The following is a 15,147-nucleotide window of genomic DNA, read 5'->3' on the forward strand; positions in this document are numbered from 1 at the left end:
AGGCAAAACCACCTAAAGGAAATTTCCTTGATTTTGACAATAACCTTACGTGACCTGCGGGTTATGGCCACCTATACAAATTGGAAGCGTTTACGTTGGTGGGTTTTAAACAAAAACACAACCAATCACCAAACGGAGCTTAACACATAATCCGCCAATGAACGCTAGTCCCACTCTGAACACACAACACCGTATCTCAAATAAAATAAATTGGCATCCATAAACTTCTTGGGTTTTCTCTATCTCAAGCTTTATCGGCTTCAATCTCCATCATTGATATTCTACCCAATACGACGGTTGATGTTACACCCGATCAACCAACCTAATCAGCGATCCTCCACTATTTGATCAAGGCACACTTAATCCAACGGTCAGCAGCGATGTTGCACAGACCACTTGCATGGTGTTTAACCGCCCTTACGGAGCCGATAAGGATTATAAACCTTAATCTATAAAATTTCGGGTCCGTTCTGAGATTATCGTCTGATTACTTTATGACCCGATATCCATTGGATATACGAGGTCATCAGATCTACGGCCTCCGGGGCTTAAACCAACACACGGATTAAACACAGATTAACCTCCGCAGTTGACTGTGACGTCAGCATTTGAAAATTAGATCGACAGCTAGGATTTAGCACGGGCCTTTAGCTACAATCAAGACCTTCATACACTCCTAATCCCCGCAGTCTATTCCTCTGCCATTAATCTTCCGCCATTAATATCCTGTGCCTTTCTTCTCTTGACAAGATGACTTTGACAGCATTCTTCTCCAAGCACATTTCCTATGACATCGAATTCAACATTCGATTTCCTTCCTCTGACCCTGTTCTGACCCAGCTACGAAACTAAGGATCCCAACACGCAATTTTGGATACCTTATAACATTGTTCCGTATTCCTTCAACTTACAGTTCTAATTCAATCCTCAGTTACGCATTTCACCTTGGCTTGTTTCACTTTGGCTCCAATTCCTCAAGAACCAAACTTCCATGATAAATCTTCATGCCGGTTTATAACATTCCAACTCCACACACACGGATCTTCCCATCTGTTGTTCCTACAGATTATAACACAATTTCTGCTTTCCTTTGGCACTCAGATTAAATTCAACATGGATCGTTGAATGTTACTCCACTCCACCTTGCAATCAGACTTCATCTTCGGGTTTGCTACACAGAGCATTTAATTATGATGATCCAGACAACATCGTGCTCTTTCCCTCTTATTGATACCATATACAGGTCTAGCCTAAGGTCAATGCTACCCTTTTACTTCTTTATCAATGTATCTACACCCTCCATAATCATGCGATTATCTCCAACAGTACTGGAACGTTTCACCATGATAATAATTTGATCTCCACTTGGCCATATCTTCTCTTTTGATCTGTGATTAGGTCCTCTGTCAAATCCCCTCGAATTCATAAAGGAATTCTTCTCGGCCTTTCTGTCTTTGGTTCCCTTTTTTTGCGTGACTCTTCTCTTGAGTTATTCTTCCACGTGCTTCTTTCAAACTACTAATTCTGAGCTTTGTGCTGATTTCTTTAATCGGATTCATACAATCTGACCACTATCCTCCTCTGTATTCCTTCTCTGCACTCGTTCTCTGCTCGAAATTCTCATTCATATATATATATATATATATATATATATATATTAAACAGAGTTCTCCACTACACACATAATTTATCAATTAATTTCTTAATACACACTATATAACTCAGAAAACGAATCTCTATATTCAAAAACAAATGTATATACAAAAGAGTCTTTCTCTTGCTAGCCTGATTTACATTCAGTTGGCCTTTCTCGTTTCAATGCCCGTAGGCTCACAATCAAACCTCTAGCTCACAACCTCTAACTACTAACTTGACTTTACTAACTCTTTCTCTGCCTTTTTGGCTTACATTTATACAAAAGGATTCTACAACAAATTCCTGGTTTAGATCCATATCCTTCTCAACAAAATCCTAAAATCTCTTCCTTATCTCTAAGGATCCTCTCTAATCCACAAAATCATGAGCTAATTCCTAATCTAAGATTTACAATTAATTCTAAAATCTCTCAACTATCCTGATTCTCTCATGTTCCCCTACATTCGAGAACATTTACAAATATTCTCACAATATTTAATTAACTCCTATTCTAAATGTCTCACCTAAATCACTCAAAATATCTAAAATTACATGAATTAATACTTAAGAAAACCACTCTTTTGAAAACACAAGACTATCTAGATTCTACTAAATGTACAAATTTTTGGAACCATGATGCTCCTGTACCAGACTCCCAAAGTAGAAAATAATCATGATCTCCAGATCATGTGCTTCTAATCTTTGTCCTCTTAGATCCCAGATTTTGTTTTGTAAGTTATCTTTGCCTATTTCTTTTCCTTTCAATTGTTATGTTGTTGATGTTGTTTCCTGTTGTTCTCCAAGTCTCCATACCTTATGTTGCAATGCTCCACTTGCCATGCTTTCATAGTCTGTTGCTGTCTTACTCTTGTTGTTGCTTCTTTCCTTCCTTGTTGTTGTCTTCTTCTAAGAAACTTTCATCATTAACCTTCTTACCAACTCAATTTCTTTGTCCAGTGTATCCTCTGTCTGTTGATTGCCTTCAACTCTTAATTGTTGAATTTTCACTACTGCCACCCTTACATCCTTACCCTCTTGTTCATTATTGTCTTCTATAGAATTTCGCACCTTTTCAATTACTGCCATATTATCTTTCAAGACAATTTTATGCTTCTGTTTACTATACCTGTCAACTTCTTCTTTACTGTCATTTATGACAATTTCTTTGTCATCCTTCATTAGCAATTTACTCTCGATATTTATCCTCTATTGTTCTAGCTTTCTCCTTTGAAGATCTAACTTTCTATATAACTCAATAATTTTAATTGGAATAGAATTTGGAAATTTTACACAATTTTCAATGTTTTTATTTGTTGTTGACCAATCGTCAAATGGTCCTTCTTCCCCTGCTAAATCTAACTCATCATGCTTAAATATTCCAAACTCATTAGGCATAGTAATTACCTTTTCTTCATCTTCATGTCTTAACTCATATTTGTTATTCCAATCTTTACTATTACCAGCTCCAATATTTTGTTGCATATTTCCATGAGACCTTTCTGTCTCCTTTTGTTTCTGAGATCTTGCTATCTCAGTCTTAATCTGAACAGATTTCAGATTCTGCTCCTTCTTAACAAACTCTAAAGTTTGTTCATCACCCTGTGTTGTACCTGCAATCATACACAAATCATTAGTTTTAAAAATACAAGACCTTTCGGTCTCGGTTGATGCTTCAAACATCAGGTCTTCTTGTCGCTCTGAATCCTTCATATGATTCAGTTCCTCAGTAGATTTTCCCTCTATCTCTTCATTACTTTCAGAAATCAATGGACCATGTTCTGGTTCACATACCAAAACTTCCTTCATATACTCATTTAATCTGAGTAACTCTTCCTTTAATTGAGCATTCACTCTATGCTCCCACTTCACTTGTAATTTATGCCATTGGACTTTCCTTTTCATAATCCAACCATGCCTTTGGTATTCATTCTCTTTCTCTTGTAGCCATCCCTGTAGTATCTCCAACTGCACTCTCATCACTACAAGATTTCTCTCTCGCTCCTCATTACTCATCTTACCTATATCGCATTCTCTAGAACCTCTTCTATGACCCTCCTTGGTCATCTTCCCTCATGAGCTCATCCGTGCTCGATTGGTGATCTGCAACATAGCCTTTTCTTGTAGAATTATTTTCTTGCTACTCAATACCCTATCAAGTTTCTTCTCTGAGCTTGATCTATTCCTAGGTATTCTCTCTCTTGGTTCACTCTCTTGGACCTCTTAGAGCCTCACTGCTCCTCTAGCTGCTGCACTCAGTCACCTTTCTCCTTTCTTCCAACCTCTAGTTGGATAGGTTCATTGCCATCATCATCAAAAACTCTGCTTGTTCTTCACTACAATTATCAAACATCTTCATAGCATTTTTCAATCAATAATTCATCATTAATTAACTGAAATCATGAAGACCATACCTCACTGTCCAATTTTTTGAACACATGTTGTTGTCATTGTTTTTCACTATCCCTTTATAAACAATTTTCTCAATTTGTCCTTTCAATAATCTGATCTACTTTCTCCCAAAGTAGATTTTTTCTTCTATCTTTTTACTGTTCTTTCAAAAATCAATTTATCAATCACCAATTTCAAAATCAAATAAGAAAATCAATTTTTTTTTACCTCAATCAAATTCAGATTTGATTCTTCTCTTCGCTTCTACCGCGCCATTCTGGTTTCTTGAAAATTCTTCCCGTTCTGTCCTTTTCAAAGAAAACTCTTCAAAATCTATTCTTTGTTCACAAAGTTAATTATGAAATAAAATAATTTCATAACTTCTGAATTATTTTCAAAAGACAAACCCACTCTGATTTCTGTTCTGTAGAGCATACCCGCTCTAATTTTCTCCCAAAAGAGCTTTTTCCAGCTTTGGTACCACTTTGACACAGGCAAAACCGTGTAAGGTTCCCTGATTTTCACAATAACCTTACGTGGCCTGTGGGTTATGGCCACCTATACAAATTGGAAGTGTTTACGTTGGTGGGTTTTAATCAAAAACCCGACCAATCACCAAACAAGTCTTAACACATAATCCGCCAACGAACATTGGTCCCACTCCAAACACACAAGACCGGATCTCAAATAAAATAAACTCGCATCCATAAACTTCTCGGGTCTGCTCTTTCTCAAGCTTTATCGGCTTTAATCTCCGTCGTTGATCTTCTATCCAATTCGACGATTGATGTTACACCCGATCAACCAACCTAATCGGCGATCCTCCACCGTTTGATCAAGGCACACTTGATACAACGGTCAGTAGTGATGTCGCACAGACCACTTGCATGGTGTTTAACCGCCCTTACGGAGCCGATAAGGATTATAAACCTTAATCTATAAAAGTTTGGGTCCGTTCTGAGATTATCGTCTGATTACTTTATGACTCAATATCCATTGGATATACGAGATCATCACATCTATGGCATGCAGGTCTTCAACCAGCACACGGATTAAACGCAACTTAACCTCTGCAGTTGACTGTGACGTCAGCATTTGAAAATCAGATCGATGGCTAGGATTTAGCGCGAGCCTTCAGCCACGATCAAGACCTTCATACACTCCTAATCCCCGTAGTCTATTCCTCCGCCACTACAGGAACGTTTCACCATGATCATAATTTGATCTCCACTTGGCCATATCTTCTCATTTCATCTGTGCTTAGGTCCTCTGTCAATTCCCCTCAAATTCATAAAGGAATTCTTCTCGTCCTTTCTGTCTTTGGTTCCCTTTTTCTGCGTGACACTTCTCTTGAGTTATTCTTCCACGTGCTTCTTTAAAACTACTACTTCTAAGCTTTGCGCTGATTTATTTAATCGGATTCATACAGTCTGACCACTATCCTCCTGTGTATTCCTTCTCTGCACTCGTTCTCTGCTCGAAATTATCATGCATATATATGTTAAACAGATTTCTCCACTACACACGTAATTTATCAATTAATTTCTTAATACACACTATATAACTCAGAAAACGAATCTCTATATTCAAAAACAAATGTATATACAAAAGAGTCTTTCTCTCGCTGGCCTGATTTACATTCAATGGCCTTTCTCGTTTCAATGCCCATAGGCTCACAATCAAACCTCTAACTCACAACCTCTAGCTACTAACTTGACTTTACTAACTCTTTCTCTGCCTTTTTGGCTTACATTTATACAATAGGATTCTACAACCAATTCCTGGTTTAGATCCATATCTTTCTCAACAAAATCCTAAAATCTCTTCCTTATCTCTAAGGATCCTCTCTAATCCACAAAATCATGAGCTAACTCCTAATCTAAGATTTACAATTAATTCTAAAATCTCTCAACTATCCTGATTCTCTCATGTTCCCCTACATTCGAGAACATTTACAAATATCCTCACAATATTTAATTAACTCCTATTCTAAATGTCTCACCTAAATCACTCAAAATATCTAAAATTACATGAATTAAATACTTAGGAAAACCACTCTTTTGAAAACACAAGACCACCTAGATTCTCCTAAATGTACACATTTTCAGAACCATGATGCTCCTGCATCAGACTCCCAAAGTAGAAAATAATCATGATCTCCAGATCATGTGCTTCTAATCTTTGTCCTCCTGGCTCCCAGATTTTGTGTTGTAATTTATCTTTGCCTATTTATTTTCCTTTCAGTTGTTCTGTTGTTGTTGTTGTTTGTTGTTGTTCTCCAAGTCTCCATAACTTATGTTGCAATGCTCCACTTTCCATGCTTTCATAGTCTGTTTTTGTCTTCCTCTTGTTGTTGCTTCTTTCCTTCCTTGTTGCTGTCTTCTTCTGAGACACTTTTATCATTAACCTTCTTACCAATTATATTTCTTTGTCCAGTATATCCTCTGTCTGTTGATTGCCTTCAACTCTTAATTGGTGAATTTTCACCACTGCCACCCTTACATCCTTGCCCTCTTGTTCATTATTGTCTTCTATATAATTTCACACCTTTTCAATTACTGCCATATTATCCTTCAAGACAATTTTTTGCTTCTGTTTACTGTACCTGTCAACTTCTACTTGACTGTCATTTATGACAATTTATTTGTCATCCTTCATCAGCGATTTACTCTGGGTATTTATCCTCTGTTGTTCTAGCTTTCTCCTTTGAAGGTCTAACTTTCTATATAACTCAATAATTTTAATTGGAATAGAATTTGGAAATTTTACACAATTTTCAATGCTTTCATTTGTTGTTGACCAATCGTCACATGTGTAGTGCTCACTCTAGTTTCTTGACCCTAATATGACATTATCTTAAATACTTTAGTCTATGAGGAACTCAGGTTCAAGATCCATAAACGTGACTCTGTTATTAGTCAATGTGATGGTTATGTATGTTCTCTATTAATATTATGATTACGATATAATTAATGGTTATGTGTACTCTCTATTGATATCATGATGGTGATAGTAGTAAAGGATAGACATGTTTTCTATTGATGTTATAATGATGATAGCTTTGATCTATATGTATGGTTCCATTAAGGTTATGATGATGCTAGCCATGATGGAGGTATCCCCTATGTTAGCTACTTACATTAGTTCTGGTTCACAATGAACAATGATGTGAATGACCAGGTGATGGTAATAATGTTATTATGACAATGACTAACACTGAGAAACCTGGTTACTAATTATTATTGAGTATGGCAAGAAACCACCAGAGGCACTCGCACATGACGAGTTGACGACACTTGGTTTGATGAAAATTTATATTATTTTATCTTTGAAATTCTAAGTCGATTTTGAAACCTGCTATATATGTTTATCTATATTCTGATGATATGTTAATGGTTGCAAGCACAGATTAGTTGCTTGGCCGAATGACTCACATATGGGTGATGGGGTTGTACAAGTGGATGGAACTACATGGGAGGGGTGGGACAGTGTCCCTGATCTCACCCACTAGCACTCCCGTCGTGACTTGGGCTAGAAGGGTTGAAACACCTTCGCCTTGAAGATCACGATGCCATGAGGGAAGGTCCCAAAGTTGGGTCGCTCATGAGGATTTTACCGGGGGGCACGCATCAAGGCGGATTCCTTGATCCCCGACACCATTAGTCTCACTATAGCAGGCAACATAAGAGATGATAGCGGTCTATGACGTTGCACCTATACTTTTCCCTCTTAGTCACTGAATGCTTGAAGGGCAAGTGGCGTGGCACCCTTGGAACTTCAAGGGAATTTCTTGAAGGGCACGACCAACTTGTCACCCTTGGTATCACAAATAAAATGTTAGGCGTGGCACCCTTGGAACTTTAAGGGAATTTCTTGAAGGGCACGACCAACTTTGCACGCTTGGCATCACAAATAAATTGTTAGGCGTGGCACCCTTGGAGATTTAAGGGAAGTTCTTGAAGGGCACGACCAAACTTGGCACCTTGGAATCATTAAAAATAAATTAATTAATAAATATAATCAATAAATGAAAACTAGGTAAATTTACATCAAGGGTAAATGATGTTAGAAACCGAGGTAATTAAATCAAGAATAAAAATTGGATTAAGAGGATCATAGGAAGAAATAAAATATTTTATATTAAAAACTCTACCCGCACCCCACCCCACCCCATGTTGGAAAATATTAGGTAGATTATGTAGTTTAATTAGGTAAAAAGGGGAAAGAGAGACATAAATGTAAGGATAAGGATTAAACCTAAAATATTTAAACCTAATTAAGAGAAGAGGATGGTGAATTAAAATAAGATTAATAAATTAAATTTTAAAGAAATGTAGAGAACCTCCGTGTGACAACAACCAACATAAAAATATCTATCTAAGAGATATCTTGAGTTAAATGAGGGAGTAGATAGGGGATCAAATCTTGACTCATTAATTGACTTTAGTAAGGAACACAAATTAAGAAGTAAAAAGGGAGATCAAGAGACAACTAGGAGAAGAAATAGGAATCTTGTTGAGGTGAGGAAAAATATTATTTATAAATTAAAATTTAAGTAAATAATTTTAGGAGATCCTTGATGAGAGAGTGACACATGGGTGGGTGAATAATCAAACAATTGAATTATCAAAAATAATTAATTATTCATGACATGCCAAGTGTCACCTATGAGGACTCCTATAAAAGAAGGGGCAAGCCATGGGAGAAGGACCTTTTTGGGGGGGGAACCCTATTCTTGGTTGGATGAGACTATCTCAAAGCAGTGATTACAATACTATAGTGAGTTTGGTGAGGTAGAGGAGTTTAGAGAGGGGACTCTTGAGCCAAGGAGTGCTCTCCTCTACCAGTTATTGCATTCCTCCATTGTACAACCCCATTGCAGCTCGGGGGTCTGTGGGGAAGAAGAGTACCCAAGGAGTAGGCTGGGAGGTTAACCGGTGGGTCATTACATTCGGTTCAAGTACGTCGTCATTCACACTCGGAGGTGGCCGACAGCAAGGGAAGACCAGTAACTGCAATTCAAGTGGAGTCTCGTCTTCTGGTGAACGGTACATATGTGTTACAATATTCTTTTGTATGATTTCTTTATGGCCTTAGTTAAATATATGTAAATTTTATGATATGTTCAACGAAATGAAAATTTAGGGATGTGTTAGATAGTGCTGAATAAATTTGAATTCCCAGTGTTTTTCTCTTCTGGTTGTATTTTATTGGTATTTATTTATTTAAAATAAAAATAATATATATATGGTCCTTACACTTGGTATCAGAGCCATGTTGAACCCTTGAGGCCTATGGGCCCATGCACGCATGGCTAGTTTTGTTAAATAATACGATGAAAATCTCTAGCTAATTTATCTCAGAGAATATCTATGACAGATGTCCTTGAGGAATTGTGTAATTGTCGAATCATACCTAAAACAATGAGTTTTAGCGTAACGTGGTAATGGTTAAAAAAAAAAAAAAAAATCTATAGACACAACTCATAAATCTACGAGGGTATATACATACACAAATGTATTTCGTGGGCAAACTAGGGTATTCTCGTGTAAATATCCAAGCCCCACCAGTACTCTTATCCTGAGCTATTCCTCCAGTTGCATTCATTTCATTGTTACAATCAAATTGTTTGTTTATGCTCAAGCATCAGATCTGATCTGGGTTCTTCCACTGACCGAAGAAGCCTCGGCCCTTGATTTCCGACATCTCTCAGCAAAAGAAATGGTGGCCAAAGGAAATACCCTGCCGGACTATGAATGCCAGCCCTTGATCGGTAAGTTAAATATTCTGAGATCTACAGTAGCTTCTTTCAAGCCCTTTGTTTAATTATGGCGAGATTTAGAGGAGGTCAAGGGATCGATTTTTTTTCAATTGTTTAAACCTAATTTTGACAATATTACCATAACCCAGAGTTATTAACATCACCATTCGTGGGGTCCGTCCGCCCCAATTTTCCATTATGGATCTTGAAACCCTCTCAGAGTTTATGTCGTACCTTTACCAGAGTTGAAGCCGCGATCAGCTGTTATTTTCAATATCGAAGTCTAACGTGCTTCTGCATGGTTTCGATTTTCAAATTAAATAATTTACATGTTGGGATTTCAAGTATTTGAGGCTTATTCGACAGATTTTGGAGCGACTGTAATAGTCCTTGATGAACCACTTGATTCCAGCTATAGATTGCATTGTAGAAAATCTGTGGTTTGACTTTGCTAATTGCATCTAAAATGATTAATCTATTCTAAACGCATATGGGGGCTGTGCAGTGTAGAGAGATTAGCTTTTTACGTAAATGCCATGCAATTCAAACGACTTTGCTGCATCTGAAATTGTCACGTTGACGATGGAAATCTTCTCTCCATGGAATACATTCCATTATCAGAGTCTTGAGTATAATCTTGAGCTGATTATGTCAATAATACGAATAGTCACTAGATTCAGAGATGTTTTTATTTTTGAAATGAAATGCCAAGAGCCCACAGCGATGTTCCTAGGTTTCCAGCTCTATTTCGAGGTTGTATGCTGCCTTGCAGTGCCATGGAGGATTTGACACTGGGTGTTGGCTGCATTCTGAAGATTGGGCCATTTCTATAACTACCCACTACAAAAGTTAGAACAAATTTATAATAGCCATCCAGAGAGGGCAAACCAAAAGAACACCAACGTAGCAACACTTCTGTGCAAAGGCGTGCTCAAAAATTGGTTCAAGTTCTGTTGCACTTAATTAGTGATTGACATGTACATCAATAATACTTCAAACTTTTGGGGTAACAAATAAACACATTTTGGTAGATATAATAATTTTCTGCGTTGTCAAATTGCAACCCAGAGATGCGGGTTTGTGTTACTAGTGTTACTAAGATATTTAATCAATGTACTGTCAATTTGATCAATGGTGAAGAAATCATATCAGGGTCTCAGCGTGTCCATGAGCCAGAGCTTTTAACCAAAAGATCAAAGGAGTGTGGAATTGACGTTAATACAATCTCAACATATATAGATTCCTTCAGGTTTGTTTATTTTCTGATGAGCTCAGAAGATTTTATTCCTAATTTTGTTTTAAAACGTATTGAGCTAATGCTCTCAAGTTTGTGAGAGCCAAATTAGCTCCATTGCTTCTACACTCCAGCAAATAAAAAATTGTGTTTGTACCCTGCAATTGAAAATTGTGTTTTGTATCCTGAAAATTGGTTCTGTTCCCTTCTGTACCCACGCAATTCACCAAACTCTGTTACACATAGTGTTCTCTACGCAGATCTGGAGCAGTACACACAAAGCTCCATGCTATGGTGGCCCTCACACTCCAACATTCCAGATCATAATTAATTTTGGCTTAAGGTTTCATCTCGTGGAAGGATAATGACTAGAATTCCAGAATTGCCATCACCAATTACCAGCCACAAGATCAAATCTGCAATATGCTTTGCAATCACTCAATCTTTCTGTCTTGCATATCTCTATGGCGTGCACATATCATAACATGTTGATTGTTGAAAGAGATTTTAACCACTATATCATGTTGGAGAAAAAGATAGGACTTGAATTTTGGCAAATCACAACTTTGTGAATCTCGTTTAAATCTTGCAAAGGACGCTTTGTTTTATGGGATTTACAAAATTTATAAGATAAATATTAGAGAAGATTAAATTGGCAAATTTGATTTCCTTACCCATTTAACTTCCTAATGAATAATGTAGCGAAAATCTTCCAGTTGATTATAGACGACAAATTTATCATCAAGAAATAATGGTGTACCAACAATATCAAAGGCCATTAATAATGTTAGTCCAACTGTATATATTTTCAGCCATCAAAGGGAGATAAGAGAGATTCTGAGAGGTTGGGAGAAGGCCAAAACCAACTCCTTACTACATATGGCCAAAAAGTGATATTTCACCTAGTCGATGGAAGCAGCAAAACTTCACATATATGCATTCTAAATGATTTCTTGTATCAATTATTACTTAATGCTAGCCCAGACAAGAAAGCTGATAATAAAATATATTTATCTCGTATCACCTATCTTAGATACTTTCCTCTAAAGAGGCCTTCATATAGAAGTTTCATGCTAATATTGCAGCACATATTGTTGGTTCCAGCTTTGGCCGAATTGGAAGCACACTTGGAAAGTCTTTGGAAATACAACTAATTACTTCTTCACCTATGTCCCATCCCTCATTGGTCTCAAGGACACCACCAACCATAACAAGTGGAAAAGACTCCAACCCATCTTTCCCACTCAAACCCAGTCCCTAGACAACAGCTTTTACGCTGGCAACAAGCTCTTGAACAGTGATGAGAAAAACATCATGTGCCACTCTATCACCTACTCCTGCACAAGCCTTTACAACAGGCGCAAGTGCAGCTATGCGGGCCCAAGAAGGATCTGCATAAGTCCATCCAATGACTTCATCTGGTGAGTCAATTTGGAGCTTCTGTAGAATTGCAGAAGTGAGACTTATGGGAGGCCCCCATCCATCATGAGCTTTTACTACTGTTGTTAAAGCTTGAGCAGCAATCCCATAAAGTTTAATTGATTAATGATGTTTTCGCTGTCTTTCATAATTCTTAACCAATGATCTTTTGAAATGTGTCTAAATGATATTTCAAACATTTAGTCGAATGGATTAAGAAATTTAGGTTCTACTTCAATCAATATTGGTTTCCACATACAGGTATTTCTCAGAGATTATTTTCTTCACATATATATTTAAATTATAACTCTGTGCAATGCATTTTTGTTTTCGTTTTTCTCAATCCAAAAATGGAGAGACCAACATGAACATTGAGTATCCAATCAATTATATTTGCAATTGTACCTTCAATTTCTTTCAATTTTCAAGCAAAATTATTTTTAAAGGGACTTACTGGAATACCACCCTTACTGGAATATCAGCTAAATTTAAGACAAATAGAAACTTCAAAGCAATATCTAAACATGCAATTTTATAATACTTTAAGTAGCATATTGTTCCTTTCTTCAGTCCATTCTCTTTTATCTTCTTAGACATCTTCCAAACGGTTGAACAATATTTTGACCCTACATTTGCCTATTCATTGGATATACTCCATGTAAATTTTTTTAGGATATCAAACAGTGCACAAACATTTTGTGATATATCTGAATAAATAAATGATAGTTACAGCATGTGTAGAATAAATGTATATATATATATATATATATATATATATATATATATATATATATATATAGAACTGCTAAAGCTACAAAATCAGAGACTCTGTTTAGGGTGGTATTGAAATATACAACTGAGAAGCCCTCATCCTTAAAATGAATTAGTTAATGCACATGTTTTATGACAGCTAAGGATGTTTAAATGTGCTCAATATATATATAATAATCTAATGATTAACAATCACCAGAAAATAATAATAAAATAAAACATAAGAATAAGTTTAACTAATGAAACTAGTTCCATCTCATTTCAATAAGTTGTCATTTTTCGTCGTACAATACCAAAAACTTAATCTTGACTTCGTCATACGCTAATTTCTTGGTTTCAGCTTTATGAGTGGTTGGATGTGAAGCATTTTAATGCTCTAACAATAATCAAGCCATTCTTTTAAAAATTAATAACGAGTTAAAAGAGCCACATTATAAATTGACATATCGAAATTATGTTTTATGTGGTAATATCTTGGTTAAATTTAATATTTACATCAACTGTATAGAATTTTTATATATTGGTATGTATTAAAGAGAAGTCAATAATTAAATATTGATTGCAAAATGATGTTTTTTTTTATGGGTACATGAAAAGTTAGGAGTGTGTTTTAAAATATTATTAAATTAATTTGTTTTGAAATTTTTAATAATAATTTGAATTAAATTATAGTTTTCATAAATATAATTATTGATATAAATATATATTATAATTTGGATATCATATTTTCAATAGGTTTCTATGATAATTTGATAATTTATTTTATTATTTATGCATGAGTAAGTGAAGTGGAGTGGTCACTGGTCACAAGTTGTGATCACTTAATAGTATCCTTGGGTTTTCTTTGAAAAAGGTTGGGATCTTTCTTTGGAGATGAACTTGAGTGATAGCAGGGATGTCACTATCTCTTTCTTGATAGGTGAGGTGTGGTAGGTGTTATAACTAATTTGATTCCTCTCGATAGTTTTGATATCTTGGATTGGGAAGTATGTTTTTGATTGATTGGCATAATTTCCTTATTTAGAGTATTTTTCTTTATGCCCATTTCAATGCTCGATATATTATCCACTGCATGTTTAGATTCTTCCATTGTTAGGTCATGTGCCACATCATCTCTAACTAGTTGAGACACTAACATCATTGCTTACTAGGATTCTACAATTAAGTAATGTGGTGATGTTTCAAAGATTTTCTTGGTTGGATGAACTCCTAGGAACTATTCATTGAACACTACATCTTGACGCACAATCACTTGCTTTGTAATTTATCTAATTATTTATTTATTTACCACTGCTAATAAGAATGTTTTAATTTTTCGCACTTTTGACATCAAAGTCCTTCATCTTTTTTCTAGCTCATAAGCTTAAGTTCGCAATTTGAATTTCTTATTCTTACTTGTCCACCTCTTTCAACATTTTTCCGCCTATGGCCTAAATGCAATGCTACAAATATCATTTTACGGAACATACTGACAAGGGTCCAAAATGACACTTATTGAGATATTAGGGAAATATTGCAAAATTATCAGAAGGGATAACTTAGAATTTAAGACTCTTGAAAATATCAAACGTATGGACAACTTTTGGAATAATTTATACGATCTTTTCTTCTACGACAATCTTATTGCAACATCTATGACAGTTAACTCTACCATATGCAATAATGATTATACAAATCAATTTGTGTTACATATTGTCCCCAACATTGTCACTTATAGGGTCATGTAGATGTAGTTTGAAATGAACGACTATAATTGGAGGCTACAAGAGTACAGGGTGTGGACAACTTTACTTGGTTGAAAGCATCATATATTAATTGTACCATGAGATAAATATTGATTGTGATTATCCTGCCCTTGTTTTGTTGTTGCTTAGTCCATAAACAAAACAAAACAAAAAAAATTAAAAATTAAAAATTAAAATTGGGCTGCAATGTTCCC

The 15,147-nt window shown here is 35.8% G+C and overlaps 1 pseudogene; it reads right to left on the minus strand.

Annotated features, from left to right (window-relative positions):
- Positions 1-12,047: 12,047 nt before the first annotated feature.
- On the minus strand, positions 12,048-12,554 carry LOC149228158 (uncharacterized; annotated as a pseudogene).
- Between the last annotated feature and the right edge of the window lie 2,593 nt (positions 12,555-15,147).

This window comes from Pinus tabuliformis, chromosome J (assembly GCF_031772625.1).
Source record: "Pinus tabuliformis cultivar Carrire ecotype Pingquan chromosome J, CPIR1, whole genome shotgun sequence".
Classification (NCBI taxonomy): domain Eukaryota; kingdom Viridiplantae; phylum Streptophyta; class Pinopsida; order Pinales; family Pinaceae; genus Pinus; species Pinus tabuliformis.